The 27361-nt window shown below is 44.3% G+C and overlaps 1 protein-coding gene across 1 annotated transcript in view; it reads right to left on the reverse strand.

Annotated features, from left to right (window-relative positions):
* Positions 1-27160, reverse strand: part of LOC126990551 (uncharacterized) — a 43427-nt gene extending 16267 nt beyond the window's left edge. The window contains exon 1 of the mRNA XM_050849158.1: positions 27018-27160. The gene's annotated coding sequence lies outside the window, so the exon portion shown is untranslated. The remainder of the gene's footprint in view (positions 1-27017) is intronic.
* Positions 27161-27361: the final 201 nt, after the last annotated feature.

The raw sequence follows: 27361 nt of genomic DNA on the forward strand, positions 1-27361 counted from the left end.
CGGGAGAAATATGTGTTTTGTTTTCTTGATGTAATGGTTGATGAGGAGCCGGGTTTTAATTAAGGGATGAAATTATTACAGGAATACCAGGTGCTTTTGTCTGATTCGTGACACCTGGGAAGGAAGAATACCTGGTTGTGTGTACGGGGGGAGTAATTTTGTTTGACATGGTTGTAAGGTTATAAGTGCCACATTATTATTAGAGTCCCTTTATAGAGAGAGTCCCGACATAGGCGGCCCTGTGTATAAGGCTGCTGGGCGCCATTTTTGGCCCTTCGAGCACCGCGCCGACTTTGAACTGAGGTATTAAAAACATAATTTTACCTACTTTGGAAGCGGATTCGGCTGATTTTCAATGTAACAATACCTCGCTGACTAGCCTTCGGCTGTAGCAACATGCCACAGAGGGGATACACAGTGTATTAATTAACTGCAAAGCCGCTGAGAAGACAGACAGAGGTGTGCTAACAGTCAGTCGTCTTGGGAGGAAACCATCGGTTATGACAGCAAGACACACACACTGCCATTGTGTGTGTCTTGCTGTCATAACCGCCCTCCCTTTGTACTGTCTATGGAAATCATTGTGATATAGACACAGCTACAAGGACGAAACTATCGTTCGCATCAGGTCCAGCAGACACCGAAGCTGATGAGGGAGGCTGTGGCCCTTATGGCCAAAATTATTCGGTCTGATCTCTCCCACAGGGCTCTAGCTGTTATTACAGATTTACAATGGATATTTCACAGACTCATCAAGGCCACAGTCTAGATGAACAGAAACTAGCTTTTGGTGAGCCATACCTGTCTTGGTAAAACTCTAGAATCACACCCAACTCACTCTAAAAGTTAACACATTATTTGTTTAGATTGTATTTGCTAATCATCACTCTGGTAACCGTTTCCATTATTATTACTCGTTTATGAAATTTTAAAATGCGGTGAAATATTACTATTTCAGCGGTGATAGGTTAGGTTACTATTTGCTCATGTGAAGGCTCTTCAGCTAAAAACTCCTCTAGGTTGGGTTATAAGTCCATCTTTATTTAATGGCTTAATTTATAAAGTTGCACAGTCTTCATTTTCATGGGTACCAATGTCATTATAATATGTTGAAGACATTTTCCTACAATATTCTCTAAACCTATTTTGACCCTCAAGCAAAATGAAACACGTATACATGGCCTTAGTATTTTACTGTATTATTTTTCAATCAACAATAAGTGTTTCAATTAAATTAAATTAAATTAAATGTTATTGAACTCATTGATAACTTATCTTCACAATACCTTGGAATCGCACAAAATTTATTGCAGCAACTACATCCTTCTGTGTGTGTGTGTGTGTGTGTGTGTGTGTGTGTGTGTGTGTGTGTGTGTGTGTGTGTGTGTGTTGAAAGATAGCAGCCCGGCGAGTAATGGAATCAGTGACTCCTCACCCCCAGATAATTAGTTTACACTAATTTTCTCTCCATATGCTAAAGTTTTCTGCAAGCAGGTAACGGAAAGGAAGCAAAGTGCCTTTGCATTGATGGAGCTTGGGTAGTGTGTCAGCCACGTGGCCCATGACAAGTATATCAAGGCTCATGACGTCCAGGAGGCAGCGTCCCTCCCTGAAGGCAAGGGTCAGGCGATGGAGGGATATGTAGGTATTAGAAAGACTTCCCAAACTGCTGCCGATAATGTTTTACAGCGATAAGTATTGTTAAATCCATCCATCACAGCAGCAACACTCAAAGAGAAGCACCAGACTTGTTTGAAGTCTCTCAATATCCTTTGAGCGCTGCCGCGGCCGCCTCTCAAGGTCGTCAGGAGCCCGCCGTGACACGCCTATAGTTATGATAGGCTACGTGAGTTACTGAGAGCCTATACTGAGACAGTGGCTGATCGTAAGGCTAATAATAATCTCCTGTCACCTTACGACACGTTCCAACGGCTGGTGACCAAATTGTGGTAAAGTATAAGGGCGTAATGGTGGGATGGCGATACCTGTTGATCTTCTTTCCATAACAAACTGTCCTGTCCACTCATACGCCGACGACTCCACTCTGCATTATTCAACTTCTTTCAATAGAAGACCCTCTCAACAGGAAGTACACGACTCCAGACTGGAGGCTGCAGAACGCTTAGCCTCAGACCTTGCTATCATTTACGATTGGGGCAGAAGGAACCTTGTGTCCTTCAATGCCTCAAAAACTCAATTTCTCCACCTATCAACTCGACACAATCTTCCAAACACCTATCCCCTATTCTTCGATAACACTCAGCTGTCACAGTCTTCAACACTAAACATCCTCGGTCTATCCTTAACTCAAAATCTCAGCTGGAAACTTCATATCTCCTCTCTCGCTAAATCAGCTTCCTCGAGGTTGGGCGTTCTGTATCGTCTCCGCCAGTTCTTCTCCCCCGCGCAGTTGCTATCCATATACAGGGGCCTTGTTTGCCCTCGTATGGAGTATGCATCTCACGTGTGGGGAGGCTCCACTCACACAGCTCTTCTGGACAGAGTGGAGTCTAAGGCTCTTCGTCTCATCAGCTCTCCTCCTCCTACTGATAGTCTTCTACCTCTTAAATTCCGCCGCGATGTTGCCTCTCTTTCTACCTTCTATCGATATTTCCACGCTGACTGCTCTTCTGAACTTGCTAACTGGGCCTCCCCCCCTCCCGCGGCTCCGCTGCACACGACTTTCTACTCATGCTCATCCCTATACTGTCCAAACCCCTTATACAAGAGTTAACCAGCATCTTCACTCTTTCATCCCTCACGCTGGTAAACTCTGGAACAATCTTCCTTCATCTGTGTTTCCTCCTGCCTACGACTTGAGCTCTTTCAAGGGGAGGGTGTCGGGACGCCTCTCCTCCCGAAGTTGACCTTTCTTTCGGCCACCTCTTTTGATTCTTTTTTGGGAGCAGCGAGTGACGGGCTTTTTTTTATTGTTGTTTTCTTTTTTTGTGCCTTTGAGCTGTCTCCTTTGTTGTGAAAGAAAAAAAAGACATACCGTCTCTTATTTATTTTCCCAGAGCTCGCTGGCTGCTGGCGCCCTGCTGGCTGTTAGGGGAAGGTGTGCAGGTATGGCACAAGTGTGCTCAGTTTCATTGGACGACCCGTATGGCTGTGAAACAAATACAAAAGAGAGCGTGTGCTAACGTTTGAAAAGCGCGGCGAAAACATGGCCAATAATGGCGTCCAAATCTTAGGTTGTCGGGACTCTCTCTATCAAGGGACTCTAATTATTATGTGTGTCAGTAGTGTTGGCAAGCCCGTGAATGATGTGCCTCCCTGGTGGCAGTGATCATGCAGGCGTGGGGCGTACAAGTCATCATGATGGCGTACACTGGCAGAGGTTCCCAACCTTTTTTTCAGGCGACCCCAATCATGCACCTCTAGACATGACTGCGACCCCACTAGTTTAGTTGTATATGTGTTATGATTGATATTTTGAGGTCTTGGCGACCCCAGGAGAAACGCTTGGCGACCCCACTTGGGGTCGCGACCCCAGGGTTGGGAAAAGGGGTGTACAGTGATCCCTGCGCCGCCTCACGCAGAGGAATGGTTTACAGCGTGGAGTCTGGAGAGGAATCCTTCCTTTATAGTGAAATATTTAGGCAGTAACATGAGAGTGGCGAGGCACTGACGTAGAGGTGAGGCGCCTTGTGTTGCCAACTCTCAGAGAGGTAACGTAGGGAATGCCATGGTATTTTATTATTATTATTAAACTAACCAAGGATATAAACTATTTATTTAGTCGCAAACTTCACTAGCAATGCTTATTATTCGATGGAAAACGATCAGAGTGCCCCAGGCGTCAATGTAACCATGTCGACAAAACCATCTGGGCATTGTGGGTAAAACAAAGGCGCATCGGTGACATCACGCCGAGCCCAGTGTGCTGCGGAAAGTGCCAGAGTAAGGGTGTGTCCGTGTACCGTGCGTGTTGGGGTCCCCGGCGGGTGTGTCGCGCGTGTGCAAGGCGGGCGGCGGCGTGCTGAGGCGAGGCGAGGCGAGGATCAGGTGAGGAACGGTGTGGTTGTTCTTGCAGGAAGGGACGCGGCGTATAGACAATGGTTGAGGCAGGGGAGGCCGGTGGGGAGGATGGAGTGAGCGCCCTGCCGCCTGAAGCCTTGTCCTGCCAGTTTGCTCCTTCCCGTGCGACTGTTCTTGATTATTACAGTGATTATGAAGCTTGTCCATGTTGAGAATCGCCTGGGGAGTGAATTGAAGGTATCTAAAGACGTATAATTAGTAATATTTGAAGGAGGTCGTTCCGTACTGCGATTGACTGCCGGCCGTGACGTCATCGGTGCCTGGCCGGTGATGTTGACGCCGCGGCGGTGATCGGAGTGTGAGTCGCGCTCTGCCCCGCCCCGACGAGAGGGACGGGGCGGCGTGCGTGTGTGTGTAGCATGAACGGGGCCTCATTCTGACACAGTGCTGAGGAATGAGTGTGAAGGAACCGGGGAGCGTGAGTGTGAGGGAGTGATGAGGAGGGAATCGTCGTACCTCAGGCTGCTGGGAGGGAAGGAGGGAGGGGGAAGGGAGGAGAGGAGGGTCTTAGGGTCAGCAAGACAAGCCGCAGCAAGGCCCGATAGTGTTAAATTTACGTAATGCATCTTTTATTATACTAAGGTTGTGTATGTAGCTTATACTTGGTGTTCTTCATGCTTAGCTCGTCCGTAAGGCTTCCGGTAATGATGTAGCGAGCGAAATATCCTGAGCTCGTCAAGGTCCCGTATTGGTGTTTCGAGCCGAGTGTCGCTCCGTGCGGGTCCAAATGAAGCTGCCCGGCGCGTAGTGTCATCACCACACAGTGAGCCTAACCGAAGCTCTGAAACTCTTATATTCTTCACCTAACGCAGTCTTTGAAATACACCTTTATTTGTGTCAGTATTTTAGTCCAACATGTATTACAGTAGTCTCTCTCTCTCTCTCTCTCTCTCTCTCTCTCTCTCTCTCTCTCTCTCTCTCTCTCTCTCTCTCTCTCTCTCTCTCTCTCTCTCTCTCTCTCTTTTTAGTGGTTTTTGTTTCTTTTACTTTCTGACACCTGTATTCGACTCTCTCTCTCTCTCTCTCTCTCTCTCTCTCTCTCTCTCTCTCTCTCTCTCTCTCTCTCTCTCTTTAGTGGTTTTTGTTTCTTTTACTTTCTGACACCTGAGTTCCCGTCTTATTCTTGAGGGTATTCAAGGATTCCACCAAAATATGACTAACCAGTCACCAGGTATTGTAGGTACTTTAAATTACGCCATCAAACAAGGGACTATAAGAGGTTGTTACACTCGCAGCTTGCCCGATTACTTAGGACATGACGATCGGGAACGAAACACTTGAGGGATAAACACATCCATGACAAACCATCAACACTAACCCAGCCTAGGGTAAAGAGATTAGAAAATAAATAAAGGGAGGACTGCCTTGAGCTTTAACAAGGTAATAATACGACTAGCGATCGCCCACGCCCTTTATTAATTAACTAGCTTGTCTTTCCCCTCCTTATCCTCCCACCCCCACCCTCAATCCGTCTTTATTAACCTCCCCCCCACCATCATTAGTATATCATCTCCTAACCCACTTCTAACTTCCCCCCAGCCAATCCCTCTCCAGTACCCCTTTACTCATCGATCCCCCCAAACTCCCGCTTAACCCTACATACTCCCCACCAGTTCGTCCCATTCCTCTCTCTCTCCTTCGCCTCCCCCTCTCGTCTGCCGACTTCCGCTCCTCACCCCCCCTCTCTCTCTCTCTCTCTCTCTCTCTCTCTCTCTCTCTCTCTCTCTCTCTCTCTCTCTCTCTCTCTCTCTCTCTCTCTCTCTCTCTCTCTCTCTCTCTCTCTCTCTCTCTCTCTCTCTCTCTCTCTCTCTCCGGTGCTGCTCCTGCTTCCATCTTCCTTCCTCTGTGATGAATGGCCGAGGGAGGGACGGCTCTTAATTAATACGGGGATGATAATAATCTGCTGAGGATGAGTATTTTGTTTTGTGTTTTACGGAGGCGTGTTTCTAATTTACCAACACGAGATACGTAAGGTTTAACTCGCTTGTTAATAGAGCAGTTTGTTGTTTCTTTTTAATGGCATAGTTTTCGTATGAATTACTCACTATTTTGGGGATTGTCTTGCCACAGTAGTTGATATTTATGGTCTTGCTCGTTTTACTATTTTTTCCCAGGTTTCATAGTCATTAAAGCGGACAGAATGGGTTTAGTGTGTGTGTGTGTGTGTGTGTGTGTGTGTGCCGTCAGGTAGATCTGCTTGAATCAGAAAGAGTATTTGCATATATCATAGAACACACGTGGAATAGGTTATTAATGTCAATTTTAGTAATAGTAATGGTAATAGTAATTATAATAATAATAATAATTATTATCAGAGTGCTACAATATGGTGGTACAGCTGCTGTTTCTAGTGGGTGGAAAGTCAATGGAATGATAAAGAGTGGTTGTGGTACTGGTGGTTTAGGTGGTGGGTTGGGTGGTAGTGACACTGATGGCTGGGAGGAGGGGGAGGATGGTGGTACTGGTGATGATGGAGGAGGTGATGGTACTGGTGTTGATGGTGTGTGTGTGTGTGGGGGGGGGGGGGGTAGTTACGTGTACTGCTGGCGGTGGTGATGTTATCCTAAAAGAACATGCGTGGAGCGAAATAAAGAAAACGTGATAAGTGTAACGCCTGAAAAACATATGCATGAATTGAGACAGACAAAAGTGAAGGAAATAGCCTCACTGGCGTCACATAATGGAATAACGAAAAAAAAAAAAAATGCTGGGAGACAAAAGAACGAATGACCAGACCTGACAGAAATCATGAGCCGGAAAAAGAGGGAATAAATGTGAGATTCGAGTAACAAAAGCATATAATAAAACTGAATTAAAAAAAGGATGTAATAAAGTTAAGAATTTATTAAAACGACGTTGAGTGTAAAATGTACTGGCAGGAGGACTGGCGAGAGGACAGGAGTCGTGGCGGGAAGGGAGGGAAGGAATGGCGGGAGTGTGATGCCGTGGTGAATGATTAAGTATTGGATTGATTTCACAGTAATTTGTATATCTGATAATTATTGATATTCATGTTAGTATTTGTATATCATCAGTACTTCCTTACCACTACTTTCTTACCTTTCTTACCACTACCTGCTACAATAATTACTGCTGCGGTTACGACTTCAACAACTGCCACTAGTATTGCAACTACTACTACTACTACTACTACTACTACTACTACTGCTACTACTACTACTGCTACTACTACTACTGCTACTATTCCTAGATTCTACCAAACTCTTGCAGACCCATTGTTTATGTTCTCATAATACCTGTTCTGCGATGTGAAGTATGATGATGATAATAATAATAATAAAAATAATAATAATAATAATAATAATAATAATAATAATAATAAGAAGAAGAAGAAGAAGAAGAAGAAGAAGAAAAATAACAATAATGATAATAATAATGATAATGTTAATAGTACTACTACTACTTCTTCTATTACTACTACTAATTAAAATAGTGGTAACTGAAATACTGTACGCTGCAACACAGTCATACATGGGACAAACGAGCGACGCGGCGCCAGATGTTCAAACAAATTTTCACAATTGTAAAACAAATGATTTTTTCGGTGGTGCATAAAATTAATACAAAAAAAGTGAATGTCAAAGGGGACGACCAGCCAGCCAGACACCACCACCGCCACCTCCATCATCAACATCATTACCACTTGCAGCATCACCACCACCACCACCTTCATCATCAACATCATTACCACTTGCAGCATCACCACCACCACCACCTTCATCATCAACATCATTACCACTTGCAGCATCACCACCACCACCACCTTCATCATCAACATCATTACCACTTGCAGCATCACCACCACCAGACCCACCATCACCTTTATCATCATCATCACTACCTCAACTACGTTTCGATTAACATTTTCTTTTACTCTTTCACTCACTCTTTCGATCACCGGCATTTTTTTTCTGTCACATTCACATTTTTCAACTTCCTTATGTCATTATTTCCCCTTTCCTTCACCTCCTCCTCTTTTCACCGTCCGTTCACCTTTTTCTTCTCTTTGATTATTTCGCTCTCCTTATCATCGTATGTTTTCTTTCCCACACTTTCAACCTCCTGATTCATGCCTTTATGTCTCACTTCCTCACCTCCTCCTTTTGACCTTTTCATTCACCTTTTACTATTTTTCTTTTATTTTCCCTTTGGGCATAAGTATTTTTTCTAGCACACTTTTCACCTCTTCAGTCATGGCATCAATCCTCTTTACTTCCTCCTACAACATTTTTCTTACTTCCCATTTCCTTTACCTCCTTCCTACCTTTCGATTCATCTTTTTCTCTTTTACTCCTCCTTCCTCCCTTTCCTTAGTATTTGTCATTATTTCCCATTCCATCTACCTCCTCCTCCTCCTCCTCCTTCTCCTCCTCTTCTTGCCTTCCGATTCATCTTTTTTTAATGCACGGATTCCCGCTCACTTTGACGAGTTGGAGCCCCGAGCTTAGCGCTTCATGTTGGACAATTTGGCACGGCGCGGCAAGTTACGGGCGAAGGAGTGTGTGTGTGTGTGTGTGTGTGTGTGTGTGTGTGTGTGTGTGTTGCGGGTCACCACCACCTTTTGCTATTTCTGCTTCTGCTACTTCTCCTCGTCCTCTTTTTTTTCTCCTCCTGGTTATGTTTTGGTTCTTTTCTTACATCTGATTCTTTTTCTTCTTTCGTTTCTTTCCGTTTTTTTTCTTTTCCTGTTTGTCCATCTCCATCTTCTCTTCATGCTGCTGTCTTTCTTTTCTTTTCCAATGCCTCCTTCTTCTGCTTGTTTTGCTGCTGCTTCTCCTCCTGCTTTTTTTTTTTTATCTCCCCATTCTTGTTCATGTTCTTTCAGTTGCTCCTCCTCCTCCTCCTCCTCCTCCTCCTCCTGGTCTTGTCAGGGGCTTCGTGGTGCAGTGGTTACCACACTCGGCTCACAACCGAGAGAGCCCGGGATCGATTTCCGGGCGGAGTGGAAAAAATTTGGGTGACTTTTCCGATACCCTATGCCTCTGTCCACCCAGCAGTGAATGGGTACCAGGTAGTAATCGGGGGTTGTGTCCCGTCTCCTGCGATCTGTTCCCTTCTCCTATAATTCCTTCCCCTTCGGTCTCTCTCCGGCATATGACCACAGATGCTGCGCCGACTAAACGAAACTTTCCAAACTATTCCTGGTCTTGTTCTTGTTCCCTCTCCACTTCGTCCTCTTTTTACTCCTATTGTTTCTCCTCTTCCTCTCTGCTGTCTTTTTCCTCTTTCTTTTACTTTTTTCCTGTGCCCACCTTTTCATTTTATTTTTGGTCATCCGCCGCCTCCTCAAATCCTCGTGTGACTCATCTCTCTGTCTCCAAGTGATCTTTTGCTCTCTCTCTCTCTCTCTCTCTCTCTCTCTCTCTCTCTCTCTCTCTCTCTCTCTCTCTCTCTCTCTCTCTCTCTCTCTCTCTCTCTCTCTCTCTCTCTCTCTCTCTCTCTCTCTCTCTCTCTCTCTCTCTCTCTCTCTCTCTCTCTCTCTCTCTCTCTCTCTCAAAACATATTGGACTGTATTAGGAAGCAGCTTACGAGAATATTATAATCCTTGGAATGAATGGAACATTAGGGAGAGAAAGAAGCGAGGGAGGACTGAAGAGAAGGAAGGGAGCGGAAGTAAAGGGGGAAAGGGTAGATAAAGGATGGGAAGAGAAGAGAGGTAAGGGAATTATAAAGAAAAGGGAAAGGTAAGGAAGGGAAAGGGTAAGGGGAGAACAATAAGAAGAGAAGGGAAGAGAGTTAGGGAAATAAAAACTGGAAACGGAGAAGAAAGGAAAATGAGAGTGAAGGAAAGGGAAGGGAACAGAAGGAAAGGAGGAAGGGGAAGAGAAGGGAGTTAGGGAAATGAAAAAGGGAGGGGAAAGGAAAGTAGAGAATGAAGGGAAGGGAAGGGAACGAAAGGAAAGGAAGAAAGAAAAGATAAAGGATGAGAAGAGCAGGGAGATATAGAAATGAAAAAGGAAAGCGAAATGAAAGGAAAAGGAAAGAAGGGAACGAAAGGAAAGCGAGAAAGGGAAGATAACGGATGGAGTGAGAAGCAAAGTAGGAAAACACGAATGACGAGAGAGAAAGGAAGGATAGGAAGAGATAAGGAAGAGAATAACGAGAATAGGGGAGAAAGTAAGTAAAGAGGATAGAAGAACGGGAAGAACAAGAGAGGAAGAGAGAGAAGAGGGGGGGGCGGGGAAGATTTTGGAATATACGTAGTTGGTATAGTTCATTGTGTTCCCTTGCGGCGCTGACGTTCCGCTGCTGTTCCGTCATTCCTGTAACGTTCCTTCCCAGTGTTGCTGTTGTTGTTGCTGCTGTTGTTGTTGTTGTTGTTGTTGTTGTTGCTGGTGTTGCTGGTGGTCGTGTTAAAGGACGTTCCGGAGCGTTATTGTTTATTGGCTATTTGGTTTGTTCCACTTTTTTTGTTTTGTTTCTGGATTGTTTCTCGTTTGTTTTTCGTTTGTTTCTGGTTTATTTCTCGTATGTTTCTCGTTGCTTTTGTGTTTGTTCCTCGCTTGTTTCTTGTTTGTTTCTTTTTTTTTGTTCGTTTTAGTTTTTGTTGTTTGTTTCTGGTTTGCTTATAATTCTTTATTTTTATTTGTTTGTTATGTGTTCCTTTCAGGTTTCATTGCTGTTTCGTTCCTGCTTTGATACGTTTTTGTTTAGGTATTTTTTAGTCTGTTTTTTTTCTAAATCTTTAGAAATGTTGATGTTTAGTTTTGTGGAGTTTGTTATTTGTTTTTTCTTTCAGTATTTCAGTTTTGTCTAGTAACCGGTACACGTTTTATATTGAACAAAAAAAATAGTGATTCCTGCTTTTCCCTGTTGAGTTTTATTTAATTCATGTTGATATTGTGCTTTTTTTTAAGAGTATTCCAAATTTTTGTTTGAGTTTTCAGATTAAGTGTTTTAATTTTTTACGCTTTTTTTCCATTTCACGACATTCTTTAGTGATTGCTATATTTTCAATATCCTCAATTTTTTGGGGGGTTTCAGTATTTTATTATTGTTCCAATATTTCTCTGTCTTTCTCTCATTTTCCCTTTCTTTTTCCTTTTTCTAGCTTTCTTTTTCTTTCTGCCTCTTTTATTTTCTCCATGTCTTTATCTCGGTCACGTTTTAGTGGTTCTTTCACTGTAATTTTTTTTTATATATATTCCCTGACGCCTGAATTCTCGTCCTGTTCCCGTATCTCTAATATTCCTGCGGGTATTCCAGGATTCCACTTTTGCTGCAACATTCCTGTTGGGTTCTGAAATTCCTGCAGGATATCTCGACTGTTTTTATTACCTCGTTCTCCTTCTTTCCTATTCTCTCTCCGGGCTCTTCCTCTCTTCATCATTTTCTCATTCTCTTCCTAGTCGTTTTTTTCGTTTTCTTTTCATCTCATTTTTCTTTCCCCGGTTTTAATTTTTCTCTTATTCTCACTCGTTTTCCTTCTTTCCTCGTCGCTCCGGCCTCTGCATTTTTTTCTCTTCGTTTTCGTTTTTTCTTTTTTCTCTTCATTTTTTAGTTTTCTACTATTGTCTTTCATCTCTTACTTTTATCACCTAGTTTTCCGACTTTCCTTCTCATCCCTCCAGTTTCCTCCTCAGCATTTTCTCTTTCTCTTCGTCATTCGTCATTGTATCGTTTTCTCATTGTTTCGTTTTCTTCTCCGACTTTCTTCCCTTTATTTTTATCACATATTTTTCCTTATTTCCTTTTTTTTCTCTCTGGTCATCTTTTCTCCACCATTTTCTCCTCGTCATCGTTTTTTTCTAGATTTCTCTTCATTTCGTGTTTTTTCCTCAATATTTCACCTCTTATTTATTTTACTCGTTTTCTTTTTTTCCTTTTCTCCAGTCTCCTCCACTTCACCGTTTTCTCGTTTCTCTTCGTCGTGTTGTTTTTCTTCTCTTCATGTTGCTGTTCCCCGGTTTTCATTAGTTTCTTATTTTTTTACTGTTTTCTTTGTTTTCTCCTGTTGCCTTTTTCTATTTTCCGTTATATTTGTTTTCTCTTAGTTTTCCTTCTCTTATTTCGTTATTTTCAGATTTCTTTCCATCATCTTCTCTTGTTTGTTTTCTGTTAGTCTGTTTATTGTTTTCTTCTCTTCTTCCCCACTTAGTTTTATCAATTCATCCTTTCATATTCTTTGTAATTTGTTTTATCTCCTTTCCAACCTTTCATTCATCTTTTTTCTCGTTTTTTTACTCCATTACACCCCTTTTCCTCCAAATTTTTATTTTCTCTTGTTTTTTTTCTTTATTTCATTTTCATTCAGTTTCCTTCCCCATTTTTTTTCCTTTCAAATCATTCTTTTCCTTCTCCACGTCTCCTCAGCGATCTTCTATCCATTTTCTCTCGCACTTTCCCTTTCGCTCTTTGCATGTTTCACTCTCTTCCTTCTTTCTCTCTCTTCCAATGTTTAACTTTACCCTCACCTACCTCTCACTCACCCTTTCTTCCTCTCCTTCCTTCCTTCCTTCCTTCTTTCCTCCCCTAGATTTTTTGTCTCCTTGCTGCCTATCCCAATTTTTTTTAAATTCATTTGTTTCTTTTATAACCATACAGTCTCTCTCTCTCTCTCTCTCTCTCTCTCTCTCTCTCTCTCTCTCTCTCTCTCTCTCTCTCTCTCTCTCTCTCTCTCTCTCTCTCTCTCTCTCTCTCTCTCTCTCTCTCTCTCTCTCTCTCTCTCTCTCTCATTATAGATTTTTATTTTTTTTCTTATCACAGTTTACCTCCAGTAATTTTTCCTCCCTTCTCTCTTTCCTCCACATTCATGTTCCTGTCATCCCTCGCAGCTTTCCTCCATCCCTATCCAATATAGCTTTTTTTTCTCTCCATTTTTCGTGGCCAGGCCCCGGCAATATCTCTCCCTCCCTCATCATCATCCTCTTTTCCTCCTCCTCCCTTCTCTCCATTCCCACACCCCTTTTTCACTTTTGATATTTCCCCTTTTTCGCTTCCTCTCATCCTTCAGTTTCCTCCAACCCTCCATTTATTTAATTTCCTTCCCGCTCGTTCCCTTCCCTTTCTTCTACTACCTTTCCCTTCTTTATATATTCCCTTATTTAGATATTATCTTTAGATATTTTCCCCACTTTAGGTATTCTCCCTTTCTCTTTCCTCTTTTCCCTCGTTTTCCTCCATCTCTTACTTCAACATGACCTTCTTTTGTATCCTTTCCTTTTCCCTCCTCCCCTGCTCCTCCATCACCCTCATTCTCCCTCCTTTCCCTTTCCCCTGTTCTCCACTTTGGATATCCTCCCTCTCTCCCTTCCAGTCCTCCTTCGTCCTCTTCCAACTCTCCCGTTATCATGGCACTCTCTCCATACCCTTGCCATCTTCCTCCTTTCCTCTTCTTTCTCCATCTTTCTCTCCCTCCTCCTCCTCCCCCAAACCAAAGACAAACACACCCTCTCGTCATGTCTCAACCCCCCCCCCCTACCCCCTCTCTCACCTCCCCCTTAGATAATTCTCCCTTTCATTCGTTACGCAGGTAATCTCCCGTTTCTTAAGACTAATGTTGCTACTAATTACGCCAGGTGAGCTTCCCTTCCCTTCACCCCCCCTCCTCCTTCCTTCCTTTCCCTTCCCTTCCCTTCATTTTCCTTCCCAACCCTACCTGTCTTCCTCCTTCTCTCCTCTTCCCTCTTTTCCCTTCCATTTCCTTCTTTTCCCTTCCATTCCCTTCCTTTCCCTTCATTCCCTCCCTTTCCCTTCCCGTCCCTTCCTTTTCATGCCCGTCCCTTCCTTTTCATTCCCTTCTCATACTTTCCCTTTTCCTTCCATTTTCCTTCCCTTCCCATTTATTCCCTCCCTTTCCCTTCCCTTCTTTTCCCTTCCTTTCCCTTTAATTCCCTTCCTTTATCTTCCCTTCCCTTCCTTTCTTTTCCCTCCTTTACCCTTCTCTTCCCTTCCCTCCATTTCTCTTCCCGTCCCTTCCCCTCCTTCCCTTTCCTTCCCTTCCTCTCCACCTTTCTATCCTTACCTGCCCCTACTCCCCCCTTCCCCATACTGACCTGTTTGTGCCACCCTTCCTCCCATCCCCCCTCTCCCTTCAAACCCCTTCTCCCTCATTGTATATATACGTTTTTCTCCTTGGAAGTCCGACTTACCGTACCTTTTTACATTACACGCCTTTTATTCACATTTTTTACCTGCACGGCCACGGTTTCCTGGGTAGTACAATACAGGCAGACTTTACGCTCAAATTACCTTTTCCTCACGCCCAAGCTCAACATCATTATCTAACCTTCGTACCATTTTTTTTTTGTCCGTAACTCGCTCATTTCCGTGTTATTTCCCCCCTCCATGCAGCGCGGCGGGCCGGTGTTTTCCTCGTGTGTGACTCGTCCTTGCTCTGTTTGGTCCGCCTTAATTTGTTCCGTTAATAAGTCTGCGGGAGTGTGTTTTATTTTTAGACTTTACCGGAACATGTTGTGGCCGGGACGAGTTCATGCTTTCTCTAGTTTTTTTTTTTTTTTTTTTTTGTGTGTGTGTGTGTGTGTGTGTGTTTAGTTCACCGACGTCCTGATCACTACTGGGCTCGTCGTCGCCAGCAGGTACCCTTCCGATTAGAGCAAGGCTCATTATATTATAGTCGATCTCTGGGTACTGCTGAGACCTTCACACACCACACACACCATACCCCTTGCTCAAGGGGGGACAGTAACCGCTCTTTACCGGCGGAAAATCCTGGCCTGAATGGGGCTCGAACCGCCCCCAGCTAATCCGCGAAGCCTGGCCGCGCAGAGCTTTAACCACTGACCTATCGGAGCGGTGTGTGTGTGTGTATGTGTGTGTGTGTGTGTGTGTGTGTGTGTTTATCTATCGGTATCACGTGTTTTCTGTTTGCATCTTTGCTGTGTATTCGTGGGTCTGTGCTGCCACTAGAATCTTAGTGTATGTATAACTTGTCATTTTGTGTGTATTTGTGCTTCTTTATGATTTTTTTGTCTCTGTCTCCCTTTGTTTTGTTTTTTTCTTAACCAAGAACAAAAAACTCCACAAATATGTCATATTATTACAAAAGCACAACATTAAAGTAGGCGTGTGTTGGCGAGACAATATTAGATATTCAGAAAGTTCTACACCAAAGATTTTTAGTTACATTCTTCTTTTCTTTTACAGGAGAAAGGTGGGTTGTGTGTGTCGCCAAGTCGTCGCGTCATGTACGTAAGTGTTGAAGTGTGTGTGTGTGTGTGTGTGTGTGTGTGTGTGTGTGTGTGTGTGTGTGTGTGTGTGTGTGTGTGTGTGTGTGTGTGTGTGTGTGTTTAAAGGTTGATGGCATGACAAAATCAGCAACCACGTCAAAAGGAATATCTGGGAAACTAAACTAAACAATCGGTAAAGAAAACGAAACGTTAGCAACATTTCCCCGCTGTTTGACGCACCGTCACAATGCATCCATCAGCTCCACCTCTTCCTCCACTGCCACCCAAACAACACACGCGTCTCTTTCTCCACCTACTCCATCACTTCTTTCTTTTCCTCCACTTCCACCGCCACTCAACCACCACCTCCATCTCTTCCACCACCTCCCCTACTACATCCCTTCCACCTAGCCACCATATTCATTTCTCCCTCCACCTCCTTCACTACCTCCATTTATTTATTCATTTTATCCACCACCCAATTACCTCCAATTTTCATTCTTCCACTTCCTCCACCATCACCACCCCACCACCACCCCCATCTCTTAAAATTCCCTCTCGTCCACCCTTTCGCCATGCGGTCACCGAGCGGAGAGACGGGTGACAGTGTATCAGATGGGTGGGAAGGTGGATGACTTGGGTGTGTTTGAAGCGGGTGACGGGAGAATGTAAGTGAGTCGGATGTGGATGACTAGTTAGTGGGTGAGGGAGTTAGGTTTGTGAGAATGTGTGGATGGGTGAGGTGAATGAGAAAATGAATTAATGGGTGAGAAAGTAGGGAGACATGGAAGGTTGGGAGGAAGGGGGTGAAGGGACAGGGGAAGGGGAGCAGTATTCGTGGGAGGTGTTCGTTATCATTGTTGTTCATAATTGACGCGTGGATATCTTTTCTTTGGGCCCGTGCTGAGAGAGAGAGAGAGAGAGATTATGTATCACTCCACCACAAAAGACAAAAAGAGTATCCAAGACACCATTTTCTTTCTTCTGTTTACTCACCCTGAGAAATAAAACGGAAAAAAGGGGATAAGGAGGAAGGAGATGTGTTTCGAAGGGGTGGCTCAAGTGGTCTCCGGGACACACTTTACGTCGTCTGCTTCGCGGCTACACAATCTATATCCATTATCATATTCCCGTCCTCTTAACTTACATGAAGCGTGTGATTCACGCATGTTAATTCCCCCCCCGAAAAGACTCGCCCATATTTTTGATGATGTTGGTGTTCAGGCATAAAGGTGAATGATGCACTTTTCTTAGATTATTTAATTTTATATAATTGTTATTTATTTATTTATTTAACTTAATTTACTTTAATCAAATTTTTCCTTTGCTTGATGTTTTCTTTTTCTTTTCATTATTTTCTGCTTTTATCTAATTTTCTTTGTGTTCTTTTAATATCATCCTTTTTTTATGTTCCTTGGTCTGGATGAGCCTCTTTCACCCCAGAAAAGACTCACCCATGATTCTGGATGTTAGTCAGGGCCGAAAGGTGGATGATTTGTCTATATATTTCTCTTTATCGATGTGATTCCATATTATCATTTTGTTGGTGTTCTTTATCTATATTTTCCTTCTTTTATTCTTTTTCTAAATTTCACCTTTACTCTGGTGGTGTTTTTGTTCTGTCCTCTTTCCTTGGTGTTCTCTCGTATCGCCTTTTCTTGGTGCTGTGTGCGGGTACTCCTGAGTCTCCTTCACCCCAGGAAAGACCCACTCATACCAACACAACACCACACGCCTTGATGCTAGAGTTGTTTGCCTTTTGGCCTGTGATTTTTCTTGTTTATTTTTGTAGTTGATGAGATGACACGACATTTTCCTTTTATCGATGTTGTGGTTCTATATTATCATTTTTTTGGTGGTGTTTTTCTGTATCTTCTTTCTTCTTTTATTTTCTTTCTTTATGATTACTTTTCTGGTATTGTTTATATTTTATCCTCTTTTTCTTGGTGTTCTCTTCAATCGCGTTTTCTTGGTGCTGTGTGCTGGTACTCCTGAGTCTCCTTCACCCCAGAAAAGACCCACTCGTCCCAGCATACGACACCAAACGCCTTCTCTTTTTATTCTGTTTCTATATCATTCTTATTCCTGGTGTTATTTCTGTTCTATCCTCATTTCTTGTTGTTCACTTCTATCGCCTTTTCTTGGTGCTGTGTGCTGGTAGGGCAAGTCTCCTTCACCCCAGAAAAGACCCACTCGTCCCAGCATACAACACCAAACTCCTTCTCTTATTATGTTTCTATATCATTCTTATTCCTGGTGTTGTTTCTGTTCTATCCTCATTTCTTGTTGTTCTCTTGTATCGCCTTTTCTTGGTGCTGTGTGCTGGTACGGGTAAGTCTCCTTCACCCCAGAAAAGACCCACCCATACCAACACACAACACCACACACCTTAATGCTAGATTTTTTTTAACTTTTTGTCGTTTTGTGATTTTTTTGTTCATTTTTGTCGTTGATGAGATACGGTAGTTTCCTTTTATCGATGTTGTGGTTCTGTAATATCGTTTTGGTGGTCTTTTTCTACATCTTCCTTCTTCTTTTATTCTCTTTCAGTATGCTTACTTTTCCGGTATTGTTTCTATTTTATCCTCTTTCTTTGTGTTCTCTTCTATCGCCTTTTCTTGGTGCTGTGTGCTGGTACGGGTAAGTCTCCTTCACCCCAGAAAAGACCCACCCATACCAACACACAACACCACACGCCTTCATGCTACATTTTTGTCTTCTCTGATTTTTTCTGTTGTTTTTGTAGAGATGTCATGATTGCCTTCAGTTCTTTCCTTCTACAACGTGTAACGAACGTGTCATTACCTGGGTAGTCTGGTTATTGAGATGGTCAGTGCTGTCTTGCTGGCCCCGCCCCCCGCCCCTGGACCCTCGGGATCTCCAGCACCGCCATGAACGCCCCGGGGGACCCGAGGCGCTCTGCCGGGACTCCTGGGCCCTGCGACGCTCGCCAGGAAGACCTTGGGCCCCCTGACACTCCCCAGCCCCGCCGAGGCGAGGAGGGTTGGAGCAAGACTTGCCTCCTAAAACCACCAGACGGGAATATTAAGTTAATCGAAAATACCGTGAAGGCGCCGATCACGGAGTTTGTCGGATCCGGGATGGCAGAACGAAGGGCCGAAGGAACGTGACAGATCATCCTGAGAAGTGACCTTGGAATGGTTTCCGGGGCAGAATCCGTTTGTCTCTTTCCTTCTTGCTTCCCTTTTTGCTTGTTTTGCATTCTCTCTCTCTCTCTCTCTCTCTCTCTCTCTCTCTCTCTCTCTCTCTCTCTCTCTCTCTCTCTCTCTCTCTCTCTCTCTCTCTCTCTCTCTCTCTCTCTCTCTCTCTCTCTGTCATTCCGTTATTCCTTTTATTTTTTCCATCAGTTCTGTTCTTGCCATCGCTCTTTTTATTTATTATTCCATACTCTTTACCATTCACTCTTTCGGTCATCTTTTTTTATCCGTCCCAGATTTTTCTTCCTTCCTTCATTCACTTCCTCCTTTCGTCCTTCATTATAATCCTTTCCAACTTTGTTCCTTCCTTCACTCATCCTTCTTTCATTTTTCTTCTTTCATTAGTCTCTTCTTCCATTCACTTTACTCATGTTCCACTTTTCTCGATATTGACCACTTACACCATTCTTTTTTCCTTCCTTCCTCCCTTCCTTCCTTCCTTCCTTCCTTCCTTCCTTCCTTTTCCCTTTCTATCTCTCTGCCCTTCCTCGGCTCATTTCCCGACGTGTAGGTGAAAGGAAGTAAAAGAAAAGAAATAAGACGGAGAGCATGGATGAATTGAATGAGTAGTAGAGTAAGAAAAAGATAAGAGGACAAGAAGCTCAAGAGAGATAATTGGTGGAAATGAAGGAGGAAAGAAGAAGGAAGTTGAGGTCGTGTGTGTGGGCGTGACAAGGGCGTGGGGAGCCAGGCTGTTGTGCTGCTCCCCCTCGGCGCTGGTCAGGGGCGTGGCGGGGCCTGACAGACAGACGTGAAGCTCTTGAGGGAAAGATTTTGACCACTGCTTCTTCGTCTCAAATCGTGACCTCGACTTGTCTTACTCCTGGTCTTCGTGTTCTGTTTTTTTTCTTCTTTTTTTGTCTTTTCCTTTGGTTATTTCGTGTTCTGGTTCTTGGTTTTCTTTGTCTCATTTTCAACTTCGTTTTTCGTTTTCCTTATCTTTTTTATTTTATTTTTCCTGCTTCGTTTTTCTCCACTTTTTTCTTTATTCTTCTTCGTCACTTCATTTTTTTTTTCTGAATTTTCTGCCACCCTTTCTCCTCCTCCTCCTCCTCCTCCTCCTCCTCTTTATCTCCTTATTCCTGTTTTCTTTTCTGATTTTTTCACCTTATCTTTTATGTTCCTCTGCCTCTTCAACCTCCTCGTCCTCTTCTCTTTTCCATCCTCTCTTCCTTCTATTCATCCATAGCAATTCCTTCCTCCTCCTCCTCCTCCTCCTCCTCCTCCTCCTCACCCCCCTGTGTTATAACGTGCTCGTGGGTCGTGTCTAATACCCTGATAGGCGATCAAACCCCTTATCTCAACCCCATTAGATGGCAACGCTGCCCCATAAGTCACCCTGAGTAGCTCCCATTTCCCCCCCTTTCCCTTCCCCTTCCCCCCTTCCCCTTCCCCTTCCCCTTCCCCTCCCCCTTCCCCTCCCCCTTCCCCTCCCCCCTTCTCCCCATTCGCCTGACAGCCTCCCTGGAAGGTCCATCAGGTAAAGCCGCCTCCCCACGCTGCCTTGATCTCCACATTTGTTCTCCTCACTATTAGCGGATTTAATCTCCTTCCTGGTCTCCACTTATCTCCCGTGCCCTGAATACCTCCACTCCACTTGTAAGCTGCGGCCTTGTATGTCTACCTCACAACCTCCACTAACTATCCATCTCTTACCTTGCCTTACCTTACCTTATCTTAACAGTGTCTTTGTACTCTCCACCCCACGACCTCCACTAACTATCCATCTCTTACCTTGCCTTACCTTACTTATTCTTAACAGTGTCTTTGTACTCTCCACCCCACGACCTCCACTAACTATCCATCTCTTACCTTGCCTTATCTTACTTATTCTTAACAGTGTCTTTGTACTCTCCACCCCACGACCTCCACTAACTATCCATCTCTTACCTTGCCTAAAATTACCTTACCTTACCTTACGTATCTTTCTTACCTGTCTCCACTGGCCTCCATTTGACATCCTTATCTTAAGGCGGCTTTACACGTGGCAATTCGTGGCTAGCAACACAGGCGCGACGTGCTGCCGGCAGCATTTTGGGTCTGGGTCTGGGTCTGGGAGCTCTTCTCGCGGCAAGTTCTCTGCAGCTGAGCGTGTCCGTCTTGTATTGCCGACTGGCGGCTGGGTAAACAACATGTCGATGTCGGCGCCAATAAAACAAGAAATGACAGTTGCAGATACAAGATTAGGCTAATGGACCAAACTCATTGTGGTTTTAAGATAAGGTAGTAGCCTTTTGGGGTGTCTGGGATGAATTCATGCCCTTGCATTTACTAGTTAATTGAAGGTGAAATACAATGAATCTCAATCTCAATCACCAGAAGCCTATAACAGACAATGTCTCACGGCACAAATGGACCGTATTGGCTATCCGGCGGCGACTCGGAGACAAGTACTGTATTGACTTAACTCGGTTCCTCTTTTTCATTTCGGGAAAAAGTAATACTGGCTGTCGTTTGGAGCCAAATGTCGAAACGTGGTACCTGCTGGTGGAAAAAAAAATTATCTTCCCTTTGCTGGTAAGGTTTTAAGGTTTGCGTCTGTGTGTGGTGTGTGTGACCACTGAGGGGCGAATGTGCCGCGGGCCGCAGTCTCCTGAGCGGCCCAAACAGGCAAAATACAGCTTGGGAGGTTTCGTATTTTTTCGCCCAGGGCTTTATTTTGCTCTCCAGCAGCTTAAGAATGATTAACTTGCTGTTAAATAATTGTTAGTAGCTATTTTGACTTCTGGTCTTAAGATATGTGTTTACAGACGCCCTCTCGCTGGAGAGGGCGTCTGTAAATCACTTATCGTAAGAACAGAAGTCAAAATAGCTACTAACAATTATTTAACAGCAAGTTAAATCATTCTTAAGCTGCTGGAGAGCAAAATAAAGCTAAGGGCGAAAAAATACGAAACCTCCCAGCTGTGTTTTGGCCGTTTGGGCCGCTCAGGAGACTGCGGCCCGCGGCACATTCGCCCCTCAGTGGTCACACACACCACACACATACGCAAACCTTAAACTTAAAGCCTTACCAGCAAAGGGTAAATACATTTTTTTTCTACTACTAGGCCCCAAACGACAGCCAGTATTATTTTTTTTCCGAAGTAGAAAAGAGGAACCGAGTTAAGTCAAAACAGTACTTGTCTCCGAGTCGCCGCCGGATAGCCAATTGGGGACCTGGCACCCTAATGCCCACACCATAATCAATCGCCAACCTAATCGTATGAGGCATTCTAGATTACTTGATGATTGGAGTGAATTATCATTGTTGGGGCAAAGTTAAATGATTTTTCTCTTTGAAATGGTTATTTTTGAATCTAAAATAGGTCTTGATGCTCCCGGCGGCTCCTCTCACGTGTGAAGGTACTTGCTCACGAGAGCACCCAGCCGGTCTAGCCGCTAGATAGTCGCGGCTGTATTGCCGGCCAGGAATTGCCACGTGTAAAGCCGCCTTTACCTTACCTTATCTCTCTGACTTATCTCCATTCTCCAATGGCGTCCACTTGGTACCTCTCATATATCTTTTTTTTTCCTCCTTCCCCTCCTCCTCCTACTTCTCCTACACTTGCTAGCCCACAACTGCTTCCACCACCTATTTATTTTCTCCAGGACCTCCACTAGCCATATTTCTATTACTTCCCTCGTCTTCACTACTTCCACTTCTTTTTCTTCATCAGTTTCCTTCAACTAATATCATTTTTCCACACTACCTTCCTCCATCTGCTACCACTACAACCAGTCAGTCTCCTCCTCCTCCTCCTCCTCCTCCCCCTCCGCCAGTACCGTCAAATCACACCTTCATCCCTCCTCAGTTTACCTCAATATGCCACCAACCTCTTACCTCCTAATCTCTATGAACTTCAACCCTGCCAATTTCCCTGTGCTAATCTCTATTACCACCTCCTCCTCCTCCTCCTCCTCCTCCTCCTAACCCGCCGCCCACAGGTCAGGATACACACACTGTTACTGCGAAATAATCAACAAGACCCAAATTATGATCGGACTCAGCCATTTAACATGTGTGTGTGTGTGTGTGTGTGTGTGTGTGTGTGTGTGTGTGTGTGTGTGTGTGTGTGTGTGTGTATTGCTTCCACGACCCACAATGAAAATGTATGTTGCGTGAGAGAGAGAGAGAGAGAGAGAGAGAGAGAGAGAGAGAGAGAGAGAGAGAGAGAGAGAGAGAGAGAGAACTGTGTTGTTGCAGTCAATACAACGCTGATTTTTATAGAAACGTAGACACACACACACACACACACACACACACACACACACACACACACACACACACACACACACACTATTGCCTAGTTAACGCCACTCCATCCGTCTCTCGAGGTGCAGGTGTGTGTTTGACTAGACAGACAGGTGTTGAGGCAGGAAGACGGGCAGGTAAGATGGACAAAAAATAGACGAGCAATTAGACAGACAGGTGTTGAGGCAGGAAGACGGGCAGGTAAGATGGACAATAAATAGACGAGCAATTAGACGGACAGGTGTAGAGGCAGGAAGACGGGCAGGTAAGATGGACAATAAATAGACGAGCAATTAGACGGACAGGTGTAGAGGCAGGAAGACGGGCAGGTAAGATGGACAATAAATAGACGAGCAATTAGACGGACAGGTACACACGCACGAACACGAACAAGATCGACGAGAAGGGGCAAAGGAAGAAAAAGAAGAAAGAGGAAGAGGTTATACGGTAAATAGATGAGTAATTTTGATAATAGAGGTTGGTGAGAAGGGAAGATATGGCACACAAACAATGTATGACTAACGTAAAACATGTTGAGATGGAATATGAGAAAATCAGAAACTCGTGCTAGAAGAAATATCAAGTTAATAGATAGGGTTAAACACTCGCATAGGTATATAATTATCTAAATAGAGCTTCGGCGAAATAGGCAGAATTGAATAACGTGTATTCCAAAGAAACGTATGGCCCGCTATATTTGGCGTTATTTATTTATTCTAGTTTTTAAAGGATTATATCAAGAATAGGCCGAGGGAGCAGGACACCTCTTGTAGCACCCACCCGCTGCTGAGGGCGCCGAGGCGCGGGTGGAAGTAATGGTGGGAAACACGATGTGCAGGTGCATTTGTAGAAAGTTAGATAGGATGAGGAAATAATGAGGGGAGGGAAAAAGGAAGAAGGAAAAGGTCATAAATCAAGACTAATAAAGATGCGTATATACACAGCTTGAAAGATAAACTCTGAAGAATATAACGTTAGGTCACTTGAATCATTTATGGCTGTAAAAAAGAAGGAAAAGTAAGGAAAGGACTTTTTACTAGAAATGAAAAAAGTAAGAGTAAATGTTGAAAATAAAAAAAGCAATCTTATAGTAAAAACTAAGGAAGTTAAATTGTAAAAGTAAAAAAGAAATGTAAGACTTTATTACTGTGCATATTGCAGAAAAAGTTAAAAAAAAGAGAAGAAAAGAAGAAAGACTATAAATAGAAAAGTAAAAAAAAAAAAATGAGAAAGGCAAGAAAACTGTCACTAAAAATAAAAGAAAAAGTAAATAAAGATAGGTAGAAAATGTCACTAACACGAAAACAAAAGAAAACGGCGAACCAGCCCGAGGTGGCCTTTGTCCCTCGATCCTGCAGCGAAGAAAGGAATTTGTGTTGCTTCCTCCCCCCCTCTTCCTCTTTCTCTTCCCCCCGCGTGCCCTTTCCCCCAATAACACCCACGATTATTCTCTCTCCCCATCCTCTCCCTTCTACCCACGCAACTTTTTTCTTTCTCTTCCTTCCCACTTTCCTCTGGAAATTATGTCTCCAAAATTTGATCATCTTTGTTGACTTTCTTCAACCACAGATTGCTCCAATCTTGTTCCCAATTGCGTATCTTCCTTCTCCTCCTCCTCCTCCTCCTCCTCAGTGTCAGAAAAAGTAATATTGACACTGTACAGTTCGTTAGTTCGCCCACATCTTGAGTATTGCGTTCAGTTTTAATCTCCGTATTACAGAAAATATATAGATACACTCTAGAGGGTGCAGCGTCGAGCTACTAAAATAATACCTAGACTGCGAAATAAACCGTAGGAAGACAGACTTAAAGAAATTATTCAGCTTATGAAAGCGCAGGCTAATGCCCCGTTCACACTGTGCCGACTCTGGGCCACGACAACCAGTGACTTCTGCATTTGACAAGTCGGCTCCCACGCTCCAATAATTTTTTGGCGTCTTGGTGTCGGATACCATGATTGCCGACTTTCTGGGACATTCAGCCAACTAGTTGGCATCACGTCTGCGACATGCTGCCAACTAGTCTCAAGACGAGTCTCTACGGTCATTTTTTTAAATATCCCCATGTCTACGACAACCACGAATCTGCCGACCGAATGACCGACAGTCGCCGACGGTCTTGACCGACAGTCTTCTAGATTGTCTGTCAACTGGTTGGCCGACTTGCTGGCCGACAGTTGCCAAGGAGTTGGCCGACGGTCTTCCTGACGATCTTCGCGACTGTCTTGGCGACTGTCTTGGCGGCAGCCTTGCCGTTCCTTAAAATACGGAATCGCTCTGTATTTGAGAATGAGATGTATCATTCCGTTTTGAACCAATGCGGAACGGCATTTGTTCCGTACGGCATTTTGTTATCTGAATGGTCAAGCAGATAAAATTCAGTATCTTAAAATTGTAGTGAGCACTTTTTTCGGTTAATCAAAAAAACAACCCGTAAAATTTGTCAAGGGTTCGTCCTAAAATACGTATAAAATACGCGACGTAACGTCCCTCCCCCCTCCCTCTTGCCTCCACCAGCAGCGTGCTGCGGCTGTCACTCATTGCATGCTCGAGAAATTTTAGGGTTGCCACCCGTTCCTTTAAATATGGATCCATTCCGTATTGGAGAGTGAGATGTTGCATTCCACATTTTTCTGACCTCAGGGTGGCAACCCTAGTTGTGTCATTCAACACAAGAGAGATCGAGGCAAAAGGAGTGCGTGTGTACTGTGCGGCTCCTAAGTTTGTGCCGCCGAAACGTAACTGCCTAGAAGTTGTTATTGTGCTTGTGATTGCAAAATAAAGATATAAATTTCTTGATGGCGGCAGTGTTTGCCAATATTTCTGAGCCGACAGTCGTCATGAACGTCCTTCATTAGGCGAAGACTGTCGTCACGACAGTCCCTCATCATTCTTAAGTAGTCGGCACAGACGACTGTGCCGACAGGAAACGGTAAAAATTTGAAAAATGGCCCCGACAGTCGTCACGACTGCCTGAAGACAAGCCAAGACTGTTGACGACTGTCTTGACGATAGCCCCCGACCTCCCTCAGACCTTAACCGGAAGTGACGGTTGGTCCAAACTCTTGCCGACTCTTGTCGTGAAAGTTTAGCATGGAATACTTTTTTGCGCTAACCCTCACGACTCCAGACTCCTGTCACGACGTCGGCGCAGCGTTCGGCAACAGTCAAGACCTCTTTCAAGACATGCCCGACCCTTTCACATCAATACCCAGGACCTCGTGTACCCTAGAGTCGTATGTAGTCGTGGCTCAGAGTCGGCACAGTGTGAACGGGGCTTAAGAGGTGACCTTATCGAAGTGTTTAAAATGTTCAAGTGATTCGATAACGTTAATGTTCGTGATTGTTTTAGTCTCTCAATCAAGAGTAACAAGAAACAATGGATACAAAATAACGAGGAAGCGTTTCAACTCAAATGAATCAAAACACTTCTTCTTCAACCGTGTCATCAATGTGTGGAATGGTTTGCATCAAAACGTCGTCGAAAGCGAAACTATTTGCACGTTCAAAAACCGACTAGACAAATATTTAGAAGCTAACCCGAACATCCGCTATTTTGCTCCGGTCTAAGAGAAAGTAGTGTTAGCTTAGTATCGTGTATGATCTTCATTCTTTCTATATAAAATTCCATTGTAGTTTTTTCTATACTACATGGTATTCTTCCTTTTCGTGCCAGCTTCGGCTGGAGGGACTGTCCTGTGTCTCTGACTCGTAGATTAGAGTAGATGTTAGCAACAACAAACAGCCTAGTTCGGACCAAGAGGTCTGTTGCTGTTTGCTTTTCCTTTGTACTACTTTATACTTCTTTTCCTCCTCCTCCTCCTCCTGCTCTTTTTTTCTCCTCTTCTCCCCTCGCCACCACACTCCATATCCCTCTTGTTCTTGCTTTCCCGTCTTTTCCCACCCTCACTCCACCGTACTTCCCCTTTCCCCACGTCTCTGTCACACTCCTCCTCCCTTTCTCCCCTCGTCACCCATCCCCACTTACCTCCATCTCTTGTCTTTCCTTATCCCACCTTACAAAACAAGCAACAAGGAAGGGCTAGGATAAATCTGAGCTCCTTTTTTCTCTTCTCTTCTCACCTTTTCCTCCTCTTTTTTTTCACCTTTCCTCTCCTCTCTTCTCGCTTTGTCTCCTTCATCCAACCAACACACAGGAAAAGTAGGAATAAGAAAGGAATGGGTGAACTCAGAGCTCCTTTTCTCTCCTCTCTTTTCACCTTCCTGTCGCCTCTTCATCCCCTCACCTCCTCACCTTCTTCCCCTTCCTCACCCAAGAACAGGAATCATTAGGTGAACTCCAACTCTTACACACGAAAACCCAAACACGAACAAATAGGTGAACTCAGCGCCCCCTTCCCCTCCTCCTTCTCACCTTCTTGTCCCCGAGCTGCCTGACGCCGCAGGTGAGGTTGGCCGGGATGCCCACAGGTGTGGTGACCTCGACGGACGTGGGCAGGAAGTAAGGACAGGTGGGACACAGCTGATCCGCCTCCAGGGTTCTGTGGGCGGCACCTGCGGAGGGAGAGGGGGGAAGGGGGTTGGTTTGGTGGAGGAGTCAAGGTGGGGGGAGGAGAAAGGGGTAGAGAGGGAAAGGGCAGAGGGTTTGTTTGGTGGTGGAGGCAGCGGTGTGGGGGGGGTGAGAAGGAGGAAGGGGTAGAGGGGAATTTGGGAAGGGGGATAGTTTGATGCAGAAGGCAGAGGTAGTGTGGGGAAGGA

The sequence above is a fragment of the Eriocheir sinensis genome, unplaced genomic scaffold, assembly GCF_024679095.1.
Source record: "Eriocheir sinensis breed Jianghai 21 unplaced genomic scaffold, ASM2467909v1 Scaffold174, whole genome shotgun sequence".
Classification (NCBI taxonomy): domain Eukaryota; kingdom Metazoa; phylum Arthropoda; class Malacostraca; order Decapoda; family Varunidae; genus Eriocheir; species Eriocheir sinensis.